The sequence below is a fragment of the Rhinatrema bivittatum genome, chromosome 2 (genome assembly GCF_901001135.1).
Source record: "Rhinatrema bivittatum chromosome 2, aRhiBiv1.1, whole genome shotgun sequence".
NCBI classification, from domain to species: Eukaryota; Metazoa; Chordata; class Amphibia; order Gymnophiona; family Rhinatrematidae; genus Rhinatrema; species Rhinatrema bivittatum.
This window is the reverse complement of record NC_042616.1, coordinates 772,396,402-772,413,125: the sequence shown is the minus strand read 5'-3', so window position 1 is coordinate 772,413,125 and position 16,724 is coordinate 772,396,402. Positions and strand designations below refer to the sequence as shown.

At 43.2% G+C, this 16,724-nt stretch overlaps 1 protein-coding gene across 10 annotated transcripts in view; it reads left to right on the top strand.

The window, feature by feature from the left end:
• Positions 1-16,724, top strand: part of ASAP1 (ArfGAP with SH3 domain, ankyrin repeat and PH domain 1) — a 975,348-nt gene that overhangs the window by 437,769 nt on the left and 520,855 nt on the right. The window lies entirely within an intron of this gene.

The window sequence follows — 16,724 nt, the reverse complement described above, 5'->3', positions numbered from 1 at the left end:
CCCATAATAAAAAATTCCAAATTACTTTAAGTATCTATGTACCTAAAAATTCAAAATTAGAGAACACTTCACAACCATGACAGCTCACAAATACCCTACTATATGCACTTGTGTCTACACAATAGCTGTATGATCACAATCCACAATACATACATGAGGCAATTGATCTCATATCCAGGAATGAATAATCACATAAACGCTACATCATTATTCAGTCTGGTGGGTGCCAATGTTTTCCAATTAAAAATAAAGCATTTTTCCCATTGTATACAGGGGGGCACACTGAGCCGATAATGATGCCTAGATCTTTTTCCTGGTTGATAGCTCCTAATACGGAACCTAACATCGTGTAACTACAGCATGGATTTTTTTTCCTATATAAATCATCTTGCACTTATCCACATTAAATTTCATCTGCCATATGGATGCCCAATCTTCCAGTCTCGCAAGGTCCTCTTGCAATTTATCACAATCCGCTGAATAATTTTCTCATCTGCAAATTTGATAACCTCACTCAGCATATTCCTTTCCAGATCATTTATAAATATATTGAAAAGCACCAGTCCAAGTACAGATCCCTTAGGCATGCCACTGTTTACCCTTTTCCACTGAGAAAATTAACCATTTAATCCTACTCTCTGTTTCCTACCTTTTAGCCAGCTTGTAATCTATGAAAGGACACCTGTCCCATGACCTTTTAGTTTTCTTAAAAGCCTCTCATGAGAGACTTTGTCAAACGCTTTTTGAAAATCCAAATACACTACATCTGCTGGCTCATCTTTATCCACATGTTTATTAATCCCCTTCAAAAAAATGAAGCAGATTTGTGAGGCAAGACTTGCCTTGGGTAAATCCATATTGACTGTTATCTATTAAACCATGTCTTTCTATATGCAATGTGATTTTGAACTTTAGAATAGTTTCCACTGGTTTTCCTATCACGAAAGTCAGGCTCACTGGTCTATAGTTTCCCGGATCGCCCCTGGAGCCCTTTTTAAATATTGAGGTTATATTTGCTACCCTCGTCTTCAGGTACAATGGATGATTTTAATCATAGGTTACAAATTTTAACTAATAGATCTGAAATTTCATTTTTTAGTTCCTTCAGAACCCTGGGTTGCATACCATCCGGTCCAGGAGATTTGCTTCTCCCAGTACAAGCAGGATGGTAGTTCTCACATGTGGGTGATGTCACTGGACAGAGCCCTATCTTGGAAAACTTTTCTGTCAAAGTTTCTAGAACTTTTGACTGGCACACCGAGCAAGCCATTATCTATGTAGCCACAGGGGTTTCCCTTCAGTCTCTTTTTTTTTTTTCCATGCTGCAGTTTGCCTCTTGGTTAGGAGCTCTGTGAGAACTTTCTCACAAAATTTTCCTCACGGAAAAAACTTGAAGATTACTTCAGTAAAAAGTTCCCTCATAGGGGTCTCCCATCGTGATATTGTTTTTATCGCTCGGTGAGTAAACATTCGCTGTCCCCGTTCGGTTCCTGCCCCTTTCAGTGTCTGCATGCCATCGACTGATTTTGGGCCTCAACCTCTGCCATCATGGCAATAGGTTTCAGAAAATGTCCAGAGTGCCCCCGTACCATGTCGATTACTGACCCACATGATGTCTGTGTGCTGTGCCTTGGCTCATCACACGATGTTTCTCACTGCCCAAGATGTGCCCAGATGACTCTGAAGGGTAGGCAGGCTTGCCTTGACAAGATGGAGACCCTGTTTAAAATCAAGTTGACTCCATCAACGTACACCCAATTGTCACCGGCAGGAGCATCGAAGAAATTATCTCCGAGAAATTATGAGAAAAAATGAGAAATTATCTCATTATCTCCGACTCTATTCAGTATTTACCTTCTTCCTCTCTGCCAACTTCTCACCGACCTCAATCTAAAGTTTTTCCTATACGCAGATGATATTCAAATCATCATCCCCATCAAAGACACATACTCTAATACTCTTGACTACTGGGAACCATGCCACCAAAAAATCAAACTACTACTCAACAGCCTACACCTCATCTTAAATTCCTCCAAGACTGAAATCCTACTCATCTCTCTTGAGAACAACACCTCCAACAGTACTCTTCCTACCAATCTACCTACCACACAAGCTAGAGACCTAGGAGTGATAATAGACAACCGGCTAAACTTCAAGGCACACATCAACAAAACAACCAAAGACTGCTTCTATAAACTCTATGTCCTGAAAAGGATAAGACCTCTTTTCCATGCTCATGACTTCAGAACGATCATCCAAGCAGTAATTTTTTCGAAATTAGACTATTGCAATTCCCTATTGCAAGGTCTACCTTCATCCTACTCCAAACCACTACAGATTGTTCAAAATTCAGCAGCCCGAATACTGACAGGCGCAAGGAAAAGAGACCACATATCCCCCATCCTGAAAGAGCTTCATTGGTTACCCGTATACTTCCGCATCATGTACAAAGCCATAACTGTCACCTACAAAACTATACATCAACTCACCACCCTCGATCTTCAAATCCCTCTCCAAGTATATAATTCAACTAGACCTACCAGAGATGTTTACAGAGGCTCCCTCCAAGTTCCCCCAGTGAAAACGACCAGACACATTACCCTAAGAGATCGTGCCACCTCCACAGCTGACCCTCTTCTGTGGAATTCCATTCCTACAGATCTCAGACAGGAGCCCTGCCTCCTAACTTTTAGGAAAAAACTTAAGACTTAGTTATTCAAGCAAGCTTTTCCGGACACAACCCAATGACACAACCCAATGACTCCTAAAACACCATGCCTTTTGTATATAACATTTAATTTGTATGCAACATTTAATTTGTATATTGTTTAACTATTTCTATTCTTTCCTCTCTTCTTCCTTCTCCAAGTTCGGCTACCCCTGTTAAATGTAACTGTACCTTCGGTCTCCACAGTTCTAGTTTTATGTTTATAATGCACTCCCGTTTTATGTAAACCAGCAAGATATGTTTTCATGATTGCCGGTATATAAAAACTCTAAATAAATAAATAAAATAAATAAATAAAATTAGTCATCAAACCTCGCTGGGAGCACCAGGGCAGCGGTGACATCCATCACTGACTCTATCTAAGGCATCCGTATCATCTTTCTCGGTGCGGGAGAAAGACCGGACTGAGCACAGAGGGAAGCACTGACACTGGCACAGACGCGAGTCTACTCCCGTTGCCGGCACAGACACCACATCGGCCTCGATGGCTATCGAGTCAATTGCGAAAATGACACGGGTAGAGGAGCCTTTAATCCCCTCTCCATCCGAGAAGCCAAGGCGATCCCCATTGATATCGGTGCCGGGTACTGAGCCCCCACAAGTCCCTGTGGCGGTGCCAGTAGCGCCTAGCCTGCCGCTCCCTGTAGCTGCGATATCTACTCCAGCTTTCAGGGAGGAACTGGACGGTTTTGTCTGCCAGGCAGTGCTTGATGCTTTCCGAGACCTACAGCCATCCATGCCAGCCCCCACACCGACACAAGAGCCATCGATATTTGCACCATTGCTAACCAGACTGGATACACTCATCGGTTCCTTTCTGACACAACCTGGGCCACCAATGCCAAAGCAACCCGCAAAGTCTCTGAAAGCCCTGATTCCCATTCCAGGTTCCTCAGAAGATGAAGGCACGGACTCCAGTCCCCTTTCAACACCGATTCCACCGATGCCGGTACCAATGCCTGGTCCATCAGGGCTCTCTGGATCAAGAGGCCCACATTTCCCCTCAATGCCTTTGGTGACACTGAAACCCACCTCTGTGCCACCGCATCTTCCATCGAGGCTATTGAAGGTTCCATCGGTGTCAACACTTCCTACAGTATCAACCTTCTTCCCTTCCTCAGGATCTCGACTAGAGACCTTTTCTGACACATGGGAAGATGTTGACACAGACACATCCACGGAGGAAATCTTATCAGAACTATCTCCTCCGGAAGAAAGGAGAAAATCTCTCCCAGAAGATCTCTCCTTTGCTAATTTTGTAAGGGAGATGTCAGAGACAATCCCCATTTGACCTGATTACAGAGGAGGGGACACACCATAAAACATTGGAAGTTCTTCAATTTGTTGATGCTCCGAAAGAAGTTATGGCTATCCCTGCCCACGAAGTGCTAGTGGATCTCCAACATCGTCTCTGGGAGCGTCCTTGTGCTATTCAGCCAGCGAATAAGAGGACAGATGCAACTTATCTGGTCCAACATATTCCTGGATTCCAAAAGCCAAAACTGCCCCATCAGTCGGTGGTAGTTGAGTCCGCACAGAAGAAGGCCAGAAGACTGCAAACTCACTCTTCAACACCTCCTGGCAAAGACCATAAATTCCTTGATATTTTGGGTTGCAAGGTATTTCAGGGCTCTATGCTAGTGTCATGCATAGCTGCATACCAATTTTACATGACACAGTATCAAAGGAATCTCTGGAAGCAGGTTCAGGCAGTAGCTGACTCTCTTCCCCAACAACAGCAAGATAGTCCTTGGTGAGGCCTCACCTGGAGTACTGTGTTCAGTTCTGGAGACCGTATCTACAAAGAGACAAGGACAAGATGGAAGCGGTACAGAGAAGGGCGACCAGGAAGGTGGAGGGTCTTCATAGGATGACATACGAGGAGAGATTGAAGAATCTAAATATGTACTCCCTGGAGGAAAGGAGGAGCAGGGGTGATATGATTCAGACTTTCAGATACTTGAAAAACTTTAATGATCCAAAGACAACAACAAACCTTTTCTGTCAGAAAAAAATCAGCAGAACCAGAGGTCACGAGCTGAGGCTCCAGGGAGGAAGACTAAGAACCAATGTCAGGAAGTATTTCTTCATGGAAAGGGTGGTGGATGCCTGGAATGCCCTTCCAGAGGAAGTGGTGAAGTCTAAAACTGTGAACGACTTCAAAGGGGCGTGGGATAAACACTGTGGATCCATCAAGTCTAGAGGGCGTGAATAAAGTGGAGGCAGCAAAACACTGCACGGAGCGGCAGTAGCCACAGCGGCATTCAAACACTGCCCGGAGCGGCAGTAGCCACAGAGGCATTCACGGAGCGGGATGCCAGTGGCCAGTAGTTGGTGTTCCACCTTCACGGAGCGGAAGGATGGAGGGCTGCTATCTCCAAAAAATAAATAAATAAATAAATAAATAAACAAACAAAAAAATAAAAACAGGGGTGGGTAAGAGTATGGGGCAAGGGGGTGGCCTGCTTGTTACAGCGGTTGCTACCCCTATTGAGCTGGATGTCACTTGGATGCAGATACAGAGCTGCTCTCTAAATTGGTGGTAGGGTGGAGGGGAATTAGGGCTGGAGGGTACTGGAAGCCAATAGTAACAGGTGGGAGAGAGAAAAAGGGAAAAAAATGGATAAAGAGTGTAGCTTGCTGGGCAGACTTGATGGGCCGTTTGGTCTTCTTCTGCCGTCATTTCTATGTTTCTATGTTTCTATAGTCTCAACGTCATACTATAGAAAGGCCTTGAGGCTGGGAAACATGAGGTTCATGCTGCTTACGACTCCTTTGAAACAGGCTCTCGCTTGTCGGCAATGGGAATCAGCTCCAGGAGGTGGGCCTGGCTGTGAAAGCATCTGACTTTGAGACCTGAAATCCAAAACAGAGTTGCCGATTTACCATGCACTGGTGACAGTCTATTCGGTGACAAGATACAAGACGCAGTGGCTCAATTGAAAGACCACAATGAGACCCTGCGTCAATTATCAACAGTGACTACCGAGGTCCCTTCTTCTGCAAGAAGATCCACCAGGAGGGATCCCAAAAAACCATTTTATCGCCCACGCAGATACTACCCACCTAAACCTTGAACCACCAATATCTAAAACGATAACTGAAATCGTAAACCTCTCCCTCATGGAAGGAAACTACCCAGAATGCCTAAAATCAGCAATCATCAAACCCATTCTCAAAAAGAATAATCTTGATCCTGAAAACCCAATGAACTACCGACCCATATCAAACCTCCCATTCGTTGCCAAAATCATTGAAAAAGTCGTCCACACACGACTCACTGACCACCTAGAAGAAAACAACATCCTGCTACCCGCTCAGTTTGGCTTCAGAAAACAACTGAACACTGAAACCGTTCTACTAGCAATGAACGACTTTGTACTCAAAGGTTTTGAAAAAGGCCACAGATACCTGCTAATCTACTCGACCTTTCTGCAGCCTTTGATACAGTAAATCATTCCATCATGATTAACCGTCTATCCGAATTTGGAGCTAAAGAAATAACCCTAAAATTGTTCTCCTCTTACCTATCTCAAAGATCCTACCAAGTACTACTCAATGACTCCCTCTCAAAGAAAATCATTCTAAACACGGGAGTTCCCCAGGGATCCGCTCTGTCAGCAACGCTCTTTAACATCTATCTGCTTCCTTTATGCCACTTCCTATCAAACTCAATCTGACACACTTCATCTATGCTGATGATATTCAAATATTAATCCCAATTTAAAAAAATCACTAGAAGAAACTTACAAATTAACAGCAACTTACCTAAACAATATAAAGGAAATTCTAACCAACTTAAAACTCATCCTCAACTTCGACAAGACTGAAATGATTTTATTAGACAGAAAAAATAACTCTCCTCAATTACCACCACTCAACTTAATGAACCAAAGTTCAGTTATATCTCCAATCAACCATGCCCGCAACCTTGGAGTAATAATTGACAGAGAACTTTCTTTTAAAAACCATATCACAACAAAAATCAAAGACGGATATCATAAACTACTTACACTCCATCATTTAAAACCTTTTCTTTCCAATAATGACTTCAGAACAGTCCTTCAATTACTAATTTTCTCCAACATAGATAACTGTAACTCACTCCTCTTCAACCTACCTATAAACACCATTCGCCCACTACAGATCCTACAGAACGCAGCTGCAAGAATCCTCACTGGATCCAAAAAGCATGACCACATCACTCCAATAATTATCTCATTACACTGGCTACCAATAAGATTCAGAATTCAATACAAAGTACTATCCATCCTCCATAAATTATATATGAAAAACAAGAAAATTGGCTAAGCTCATCTATAAAACTACATACCCCAAATAGAAACCTCAGATGAGCAAACAAAAGAAAATGCCATACTGGGTCAGACCAAGGGTCCAATAAGCCCAGCATCCTGTTTCCAACAGTGGCCAATCCAGGCCATAAGAACCTGGCAAGTACCCAAAAATTAAGTCTATTCCATGTTATCATTGCTAATGGCAGTGGCTATTCTCTAAGTGAACTTAATAGAAGGTAATGGACTTCTCCTCCAAGAACTTATCCAATCCTTTTTTAAACACAGCTATACTAACTGCACTAACCACATCCTCTGGCAACAAATTCCAGAGTTTAATTGTGCGTTGAGTGAAGAAGAACTTTCTCCGATTAGTTTTAAATGTGCCCCATGCTAACTTCATGGAGTGCCCCCTAGTCTTTCTACTATCCGAAAGAGTAAATAAACGATTCACATCTACCCGTTCTAGACTTCTCATGATTTTAAACATCTCTATCATATCCCCCCTCAGCCGTCTCTTCTCCAAGCTGAAAAGTCCTAACCTCTTTAGTCTTTCCTCATAGGGGAGCTGTTCCATTCCCCTTATCATTTTGGTAGCCCTTCTCTGTACCTTCTCCATCGCAATTATATCTTTTTTGAGATGTGGCGACCAGAATTGTACACAGTATTCAAGATGCGGTTTCACCATGGAGCGATACAGAGGCATTATGACATTTTCTGTTTTATTCACCATTCCCTTTCTAATAATTCCCAACAGTCTGTTTGCTTTTTTGACTGCCTCAGCACACTGAACCGACAATTTCAATGTGTTATCCACTATGACACCTAGATCTCTTTCTTAGGTTGTAGCACCTAATATGGAACCTAACATTGTGTAATTATAGCATGGGTTATTTTTTCCTATATGCATCACCTTGCACTTATCCACATTAAATTTCATCTGCCATTTGGATGCCCAATTTTCCAGTCTCATAAGGTCTTCCTGCAATTTATCACAATCTGCTTCGGGTCTATCCAGTACCGAGCGGTAGGAAGAGCTGCGTTAGTGCCTACGGCATCCGCGGTTGCCGCACGCACAGTGCAGCTCACCTACCGCTCGATCCTGAACACTAATTTCATGCAAATGTAAACCGCGTCCGTAATGCCTTAGGCCCGCGCAACCCATTTTACTGGATAGAGCGCCTATACAGTATCCTGGGTGCGCGGGCCTAAGGCTTCACGCCACGCTGGTATCTGTCATTTCAAATGTCATTTGAAATGACAGATACCAGGGAGGAGGAGAGAAGAGATGACAACGAAGCAAAAAAACCCGAAAAAACCAAAAGCAAAAAGTAAGTCACTTCGCCGCTTCACTCTTCCCTCCTCCCGGAGCAGGGCGCGAAAAGCAGCCTTGCTCCGGGAGGAGGGAAGCGGCGAAGCGACTTACTTCTTACTTTTGGTTTTTTGTTTTGTTTTTTTTTGCTTCGCCGCTGTGTCTCTCCTCCTACCGGGGCAGGGCGCGAAAAGCAGCCTTGCTCCGGGAGAAGGATAGACACAGCGGCGAAGCAAAAAAAAAACCCAAAAGCAATTTTGGGTTTTTTTTTTTTCAAAAAGCGACAATTTTGGTTTTTTTCCAAAAGCGACTTACTTTTGGGATCTGTCAAGATCCCAAAAGTAAGTCGCTTTTGGATGCCTGCACAACTTACTTTTTTGAAGCCATCAGCAGGACACGATCATAGCTCCTCCCGACGAAGACAAAGATGGCCGCCTGCACGGGGGGGAAGCGTACAATTGGCCGCTCAAGACGTGGCGTCACATCCCGTGACGCCAAACATCGTGATGTCACGTCTTCAGCGGCCAATTGCAGCTTTCCCCCGTGCAGGCGGCTATCTTTGTCTTCGTCAGGAGGAGCTATGATCGTGTTCCTGCTGATGGCTTCAAAAAAGTAAGGGGTCCAAAAGCGACTTACTTTTGGGATCTTGACAGATCCCAAAAGTAAGTCGCTTTTGGAAAAAAACCAAAATTGTCGCTTTTTGAAAAAAAACAACAAAATTGCTTTTGGGTTTTTTTTTGCTTCGCCGCTGTGTCTATCCTTCTCCCGGAGCAAGGCTGCTTTTCGCGCCCTGCTCCAGGAGAAGGAGAGACACAGCAGCGAAGCAAAAAAAACCAAAATTGCTTTTGGGTTTTTTTTTCTTCGCCGTTGCTTCGCCGTTGCAGTCTCCGTGGCAGCCCCAGTCTGGACATCGGAGGGGGGCTGCAACGTTTTTTTCGCTTTTTTTTTTTTTTGTCTTTGGGAGCAGGGGAGAGGACTGGGGCTGCCACGGAGACCGGCACCCACGATCGCGGCGGGTCTGGGGGAAAGCTTGCCACCTACCCTTACCCCTGCCTCTACCGCAGGGGTCAGGGTAGGCGGTAAGTTTGCAGGTTAAAAGCGCGACAAAACGGCAGGGAAAACTAGCGATAGGCGGGGCGCGGGTTACGGGATGCTAGGGAATAGCTAATTCGCTCGTTTGCATGCAATATGCATGCCGCGTGCGGAAGGGGTTGCCCGGGGAATTTAGGACGCGGTAGGAGTAGGTTAAAGGGGATTCGGGATCGCAGGAAGGGCTAACGCGGCCGGAAAGTGAGTAAAAAGCGCCTTAGGAGCAGGGTAAACGCGGCCGCACTTTACAAGATAGACCCGCTTGTGATTTAACTACTCTGAACAATTTTGTGTCTTCTGCAAATATGATTATCTCACTCGCCGTATTTCTTTCCAGATCATTTATAAATATATTGAAAAGTAAGGGTCCCAATACAGATCCCTGAGGCACTCCACTGTCCACTCCCTTCCACTGAGAAAATTGTCCATTTAATCCTACTCTCTCTGTTTCCTGTCTTTTAGCCAGTTTGCAATCCACGAAAGGACATCTGCACCTATCCCATGACTCTTTACTTTTCCTAGAAGCCTCTCATGAGGAACTTTGTCAAACGACTTCTGAAAATCCAAGTATACTACATCTACCGGTTCACCTTTATCCACATGTTTATTAACTCCTTCAAAAAAGTGAAGCAGATTTGTGAGGCAAGATTTGCCCTGGGTAAAGCCATGCTGACTTTGTTCCATTAAACCATGTCTTTCTTTATGTTCTGTGATTTTGATGTTTAGAACACTTTCCACTATTTTTCCTGGCACTGAAGTCAGGCTAACTGGTCTGTAGTTTCCCGGATCGCCCCTGGAGCCCTTTTTAAATATTGGGGTTACATTTCCTTCAGTCTTCAGGTACAATGGATGATTGTAATGATAGGTTACAAATTTTTTCTAATAGGTCTGAAATTTCATTTTTTAGTTCCTTCAAAACTCTGGGGTGTATACCAACCGGTCCAGGTGATTTACTACTCTTCAGTTTGTCAATCAGGCCTACCACATCTTATAGGTTCACCGTGATTTGATTCAGTCCATCTGAATCATTACCCATGAAAACCTTCTCCATTACGGGTACCTCCCCAACATCCTCTTCAGTAAACACAGAAGCAAAGAAATCATTTAATCTTTCTGCGATGGCCTTATCTTCTCCAAGTGCCCCTTTAACCCCTCGATCATCTAACGGTCCAACTGACTCCCTCACAGGCTTTCTGCTTCGGATATATTTTAAAACGTTTTTACTGTGAGTTTTTGCCTCTACAGCCAACTTCTTTTCAAATTCTCTCTTAGCCTGCCTTATCAATGTCTTACATTTAACTTGCCAACGTTTATGCTTTATCCTATTTTCTTCTGTTGGATCCTTCTTCCAATTTTTGAATGAAGATCTTTTGGCTAAAATAGCTTCTTTCACCTCTCCTTTTAACCATGGCAATGGTGAATTGTTTTGCCGTCTTTCCACCTTTCTTATTGTGTGGAATACATCTAGACTGTGCTTCTAGAATGGTATTTTTTAACAATGACCACGCCTCTTGGACATTTTTTACTTTTGTAGCTGCTCCTTTCAGTTTTTTTCGAACAAGTTTTCTCATTTTGTCAAAATGTCCCTTCTGAAAGTTTAGCACGAGAGCCTTGGATTTGCACACTGTTCCTCTTCCAGTCATTAAATCGAATTTGATCATGTTATGATCACTATTGCCAAGCAGCCCCACCACCGTTACCTCTCTCACCAAGTCCTGTGCTCCACTGAGAATTAGATGAAGGGACTTCTAAAAACACCTCCTATGTATTCCAAGCAACTCACCTCAACCCAAAAGAGAGCAATTTTTCTAGGTAGCCCAAAACTCTGGAACTCCCTACCTACTGAACTCAGAACTCAAGAAAACCTAAAAACATTCAAAAAAGAGCTAAAAACATGATTGTTCAACAAAGCATACCAACTCACCCAATGAACAACACAACTTCACCCTCCACTTCAACCTGAAGATTAAATGAATATATGAACTTATCCCAACTATGGACTAAAACTATGAAGTTAAATGTAAACCAGAACAGTAATTAACTGACATTTGATTCCCCTTTGTTTAACAACAGTTTAAACCTTTTTGAAACTCTGTTTTTCCCTTAACATGTAACCTTCATATTTGTAAACCGTTATGATGGATTTATAATGATGAATTCGAATGACGGTATAAAAAACCCTGACAGCTAGACCATCTCAGAGAGCACATCCTCGACAGCCCAAAACACCTCCACAAACAGGCCAAGCATCTGGATTTTGAAATCTTTCCAGAGAACAGCAGCGGCTCCATAAATCCAGAACCAGATTTATCAGTAGGAGGTCGAATTTATCATTTCATAACCAATTGGCTCAACATTGCCACAGACCAATGGGTTATATCCATCATAATCCAGGGATAACATCTAAACTTCCTGACGCTACCCCCAGATTCGCCACCCAGTCCACTGTGGATGCAAAAATATCACACAACTGTTCTAGAGTCTGAACTGTCCACCCTTCTGGGTGCCAGGGCCGTGGAACCTGTTCCCCGAGGTTCTACTCCTGCTACTTTCTCATTCCAAAGAAAGGTGCCCTCCGCCTCATCTTAGACCTCCGCAATTTCAACAAATTTCTACGAAGAGAAAAATTCAGGATGGTGTCCTTGGGCACCATGCTTCCACTTCTGCAGAACGGAGATTGGCTCTGTTTTCTGGATCTTCAAGATTCTTATGCTCACATTTCCATATTCCCACACCATCGCAAATACTTGTGCTTCCTAGTGGGACATCAACACTTTCAATACCGGGTCCTGCCGTTCAGACTTGCCTCAGTTCCCTGTGTATTTACGAAGTGCCTGGCAGTGGCTGCGGCCCACCTATTCAAGAAACACATACACGTCTTTCCTTACCTGGATGACTGGCTCATCAAGAGCCAATCCAAGCAAGGAGCGTTCGATCCTCTCAAGCTCACTATCACTCTACTGCACTCATTGGGATTTCTTATCAACTACCAAAAATCCCACCTAACCATCTCACCTCCATTGGAGGTGAGATGGTTAGGTTCATTGGAGCAGATTTGGACACCACAGTGGTGAAGGCCTTCCTGCCCAACGACCACATAGACACTCTCCAGACTAGCTGTATCTCTGCACACAAAGAAAACAGCCTCAGCCCATCAATTCCTAACGTTGCTGGGCCACATGGCTTCCATGGTCCATGTCACTACTATGGCCAGGCTGGCCATGAGAATAACTCAATGGACTTTGAAAACTCAGTGGCTCCAAGTCAGTTAACTGCTTTCATCCCAAATTCAAGTAACCCACCAGTTACGTTTATCGCTTCTCTGGTGGACAAACAAAGCCAATGTGCTAACAGGGTCTGCCTTTTCAACAACCATTTCCACAGATAACTTTGATCACAGACTCATCCACCTTGGGTTGGGGAGCTCATGTGAACAATCTGCAAACTCAAGGAACTTGGACACAACTCAAAGCAACATTTCAGATCAACTTCCTAGAACTTCGAGCTATACGATATGCTCTCTATGCGTTCAAGGACTACCTTTCACACAAAACTGTTCTCTTACAAACAGACAACAAAGTTGCAATGTGGTATTTGAACAAGCAGGGCGGTACAGGCTCTTATCACCTCTGCCAAGAAGCCGCGCAGATCTGGGACTGGGCCCTTGCACACTCCATGTATCTATGGGCCTTTTATCTGGCAGGCATGCAGAACATAGTAGCAGATCGCCTCAGCTGCCAGTTCCATCCCCACGAGTGGTCTCTGGATCCTGTGGTAACGACCAGAATCTTCCAACGCTGAGGTTAACCAACAATAGACCTCTTTGCATCTGAACTGAATCACAAAGTGGACAGATTCTGTTCCCTGCACAGGCAACAAAACAAGTTCACCATGGATGCCTTCACTCGCCCCTGGAACACAGGCCTCCTATACACGTATCCCCTGATACTGCTGATAGCCAAAACTGTCGTGAAGCTACAACAGGACAAAGGGTCAATGATACTCATAGCCCTGTATTGGCCTTGACAAGTATGGTTTCCCATGCTTCTCGACCTCTCGATCAGAGAACCCATTCGCCTGGGCACAGCGCCCACTCTCATAGCTCAGAACCAAGGCATGTTACGCCATCCAAACCTTCAGACTCTATCCCTCACAGCCTGGATGTTGAAAGCTTGATCCTCCAATTGCTCAACATTTCAACTGATGTCTTTCAAGTGCTTCTAGCCTCACGAAAGCCTTCCACACAAAAATCCTATTGTTCTAAGTGGAAAAGGTTCACCACGTGGTGCACACAAAAAAGGTATCGATCCCTTTTCCTGCCTCACGCCATTTTTATTAGGTTATCTCTGGCATCTTTCAGAGTCTGGTCTCCAGACTACTTCGGTGAGAGTACACCTGAGTGCCATCTCAGCATACCACAAAGGAGTTGGCGATGTCTTGGTAACAGCTCAACCCCTTGTGAGTAGATTCATGAGGGGTCTATTACAACTTAAGCCCCCTCTACGCCCACCAGTCACCGAGTGGGACCTGAATGTACTACTTGCAAGGCTCATGCGCTCCTTGTTGGAGCCTTTGCACTCCTGTGATGTTAAATTTCTTACATGGAAAGTTCTCTTCCTAGTAGCCATTAAATCTGCTCGAAGGGTTAGTGAATAACAAGTACTTGTCACATACTCACCCAATACCAGGTTCCTACATGACTGAGTGGTCCTCCATATTCACCCTAAATTCCTTCCCAAAGTGGCTACTAACTTCCACTTGAATCATTCTATAGTCTTGCCCACTTTTTTCCCAAGGCCTCACTCTCACCAGGGCGAGAGAGTTTTACACACCTTGGATTGTAAATGTGCACTTGCATTTTACCTAGACGGCACTGCAGTCCATAGGAAATCCACCCAACTCTTTGTTTCTTTCGACAAAAACAGACTAGGAGTTGCAGTGGGCAAACAAACTCTCTCCAACTGGCTAGCAGACTGTATCGAATTCTGCTATGAAAAAGCAGGCCTTCCTCTCCAGGGACGAGTGAAGGTGCACTCAGTAAGAGCCATGGCAACCTCAGTAGCACACTATCGTTCAGTACCGATTGCTGACATCTCCAAAGCTGCAACATAGAGCTCTCGTCACACATTTGCAGCAAATTACTGTCTGGGCAAGGAAGGACGTCAAGACTCTGCCATTGTCCAAACCGTTTTGAAGAACCTATTTCCAGTATAATCCCAACTCCTTCCACATCCAATCTGTTGTGATTTTCAGGCTGCCTCATTTTTCCCAACAGTACGCCAGTTGTTGTGCCTGTTGTACGCTGTTGGTCCAACTTAAATATGAGCCAGCCTGTAGCTTGCTAATCACCCATATGTGAGAACTACCATCCTGCTTATCCTGGGAGAAAGCAGAGTTGCTTACCTGTAACAGGGGTTCTCCCAGGAAAGCAGGATGTAGTCCTCACGAAACCCACCCACCACCCTGCGAAGTTGGGTCCGAAACGTTTTATTATTTTATTTTTTCGCTCGCACCTTTTGCTACAAACGAGACTGAAGAGAGACCCCTGTGGCTCGAGGGATCATGGCATGCTGGGCATGCTCAGTATGCCAGTCAAAAGTTCTAGAAACTTTGACAGAAAAGGTTTCCATGATAGGGCTCCATCCAGTGACGTCACCCCCATGTGAGGACTACATCCTCCTGACCTGGGAGAACACCTGTTACAAGTAAGCAACTCTGCTAAGTCAGAGATCAGTTGTGAGCTATTGCATTTGAAAAGGAAACAAATTGGGCAGACTGAATGGTCTTACTATCTTCAGTTGCTATTATGTTCTATGTTTCTATTAAATGCTTTTGTTGATTGCATTTCAAATTCCTGTTCTTAATGTTATGGCATTTTGCCAAATTATTACCATAGGTTTTGATGTTTTGATATTGTCTGAATTTTGACAAAGTGTATTTTTCAAATCTTTGCATGCTGAAAACAACTAGACCAAATTTCACTAATCTTTAAATGCTAATATCTCCTATTACTATTTATTTATTTAATGTTTATATTACACTGATCTACAATTCTCAGTAGATTACATCAGCACATAAACAGTTAAAACATGAGAAAGCAAAACAATCTCACAACATAAAATTTCATACAAGCACGAATTGAGCAACAGAAAACCAATAGAGAGTTTACAACAAGCCGAAGAGGCTATCTAGGATATGCCAGAGAACAGGTGTTTTTTTTTTTTTTTTTTAGCATTTTCTTAAAACTAAGTCTGACTATGTCCTAATCTCATCAGGCAAGTTATTCCACAAACTAGGGTTGGCAACAGAAAACATTCTATTTTGGAAAAACAAAAGTGGTACACAAAAAGATAACTAGATAATAAAATATATGAATATATATTTAACAATGTAATAAAATATTAATTTAATATCAATATTAGCAGATCTAAATATCAAACATAAAATTAGCACAATGATGGATCCAATACCCCTGACATGTCCATGTTTAGACAAGATGTCTGCTTCAGGGAGACATTATATAATTGATCATCCTTATTCCCTCCTAGCTAAGAGGAGGAGAAGCTGACTACTAGACCATAAATGAGCTTAAATATCACAAAACTAAAAATAGCTGTAAAAATTTCAAGGCACCCTAAGAGGCACCAGAAATGGTAAAATGAATGTTCTTCCTTACTTATTTACAAACAGGGGCCTTGGAATTTTTAAGCTGTTTTTAGGTTTGTGATATTTAAGCTCGTTTATGGTCCAGTGGTCAGCCTTTTGGTATCTCCAAGAGATTTTGCGAGGCAGATCACAATGCCCTTACAGGGTGATAATTCTGAAAAGGAGAAGCAGTACAGTGTAGAGTAAGGTTATGAAGGGCTTTAAAGACTAGGCATAACACTTTAAAGTGAATGTGACTAGCCAGGGGAAGCAAATGTAAAGCAGCCAAAACTGGAGAAATATTTTCACAAATTGGGGTACCTGCCACTATGCAAGCCACCAAATTTTGGATCAATTGTAAAGATTTATTAGAAGATGCAGGGTAAACCTAGATAGAATTACAATAGTCCAAAGATGAGAACCAAAGCTTGTGTAACAGTAAGAAAATCAGAAGAGCAAATAGCTTCACAGAACGAAGCATACTCATTTTGAAAAAGAAAATCTGATTAATGAATTAACATATTGCAAGGTGTGTGAGAGAGGAATCCACAATTATACCTAGGTTTCAATTTATCATTCTAAAGTTCTTCTAGACTTACAAAGTGCTGTACTAATACACATGAGAGCCAGCCCATGCTCCATGGAGTTTACAGTCTAG